The sequence below is a fragment of the Mus caroli genome, unplaced genomic scaffold, assembly GCF_900094665.2.
Source record: "Mus caroli unplaced genomic scaffold, CAROLI_EIJ_v1.1 scaffold_21692_1, whole genome shotgun sequence".
Lineage (NCBI taxonomy): Eukaryota > Metazoa > Chordata > Mammalia > Rodentia > Muridae > Mus > Mus caroli.
Window position 1 is genome coordinate 6,119 of NW_018388992.1, and position 1,774 is coordinate 7,892.

The 1,774-nt window shown below is 45.0% G+C and overlaps 1 pseudogene; it reads left to right on the forward strand.

Annotated features, from left to right (window-relative positions):
- Positions 1 to 428: 428 nt before the first annotated feature.
- Positions 429 to 1,359, forward strand: LOC110287889 (annotated as a pseudogene).
- Positions 1,360 to 1,774: the final 415 nt, after the last annotated feature.

Below are 1,774 nucleotides of genomic sequence, written 5' to 3' on the forward strand. Positions count from 1 at the left end.
TCTTATGAGGAAACTCAAATGGTTGAGAAACACTTAAATGTTCAACATCCTTAGCCATCTGGGAAATGCAAATGATAACTACTTTGAGATTTTATTTTACACCTGTCAGAATGGCTAAGATCAACAACGCAAGAGACAGCCCATGCTGGGGATACAGTAAGGGGCACATTCATCGATGGTGGCACTGAAAATTTATATAGGTACTATGAAAGTCTGTGTAATCATTTCGCTGGAAAATGGGAAAAGATCTACCCAAATTCGGGGGTTTACTACTCTTGGGCACATAGCCAAAGGATACTTCACCCTACCCAAGAGATATTTGCTCAACTGTCCTCACTGCTGCTCTGTTCACAAGAGCCAGAAACCAGAAACAACCTAGATTCCCCTAACGAGAACATGGATTAAGACTGTCTGTTTCCTCCCACTAGCACAGGTTTCTAGCAGCTCCTCTATTGAAGGTCCACACTCACCACCAGTTCTCCCTGGATGATGATTTAACTGCCTTCCTTGTTAATAATGGTTCTGGCCTGGGCAAAGCCCGGTTTGCTTCTTATGATGCTCCAGGGCCATCTACCCTTCCATTCTGGGGTTGCCCTAGGCACCAGGGCATCACAGTGGGTAAGAGAGAGAAGGACACCTTTGTGGGTGCTGAGGCCCAGAGCAAGAGGGGCATCCTGATCCTGAAGTACCCCATGGATCATGATATTGTCACCAACTGGTTCAATATGGAGAAGATCTGGAACCAAACATTCTACAACAAACTGCATGTGGTCTTCGAAGGGAACACTCTGCTGCTCACCATGCCCCCTAGAGCCCTAAGGACAACTGTGAAAAGATGACACACATCATGTTTGAGACTTATAAAACCACAACCATGTAAGTAGCCACCCAGGCTCTGCTGTTCCTCTATGCCTCTGGTCATACCACTGGGATTTTGATGGAGTCCAGAGATGGGGTCACATTCAATGTGCACATCTATGAGACCTCTGCTCTCCTTGTGCCATCCCGTGTCTGGACCCAGCTGGCCTGTACCTGACAGCCTACCACAAGAAGTTCATGATCACGTGTGGCTAGAGTTCACCAACACAGCTGTGAAGGAAATCATGCCTAATATCAGAGAGAAGCTGTGTTATGTTGCCTTAGACTTCCAGCAAGAGATAGCCACTACTGCATTCTCTTCCTCCGCGGACAAGAGCTATGAGCATCCAGGTCATCACTATTGTCAATGAGCAGTTCTGCTGCCTTTAGGCTTTTTTTTTTTAGCCTTCCTTCTTGGGTATGGAATCCTGTGGCAACCATGAAACTACATTCAATTCCATCATGAAGTGTGGCATTGACATTCTGTACATGTATAAATGATATTCTGATTACTATAATCTCCCTAACCTTTCTAGACTCCTGCCCACTTCTACAAACCTTTCCATCCTCCTAGTTCTGTTACAGACATTGGTTTTGTTTGTGTTTGAGAATTCTAGAGATTAACTAGGATTATCAGTATGAACATGAGTTCAAAAATTTTTTTTGGAGGCCAGATGCAAGAGACTGGATCTGGCTCAGTGGATATATGGAAGATAATGACTCTCTCTCCCTCAGAACCCACCAATATTTCAGCAAAGGAGGGAAAAGTTGAATGGGTCCCTCCCTGGCCCATGATTACTGTGGGGAGGTTTTAGTCATGGGTAGACTTTGCATATACTCACAGGTGTTGGGAAGTCATGACTGCCCTGGTGGTCCTGTAGTGAAGAAAACAGATTTTATAACCCTCCTCTTTATG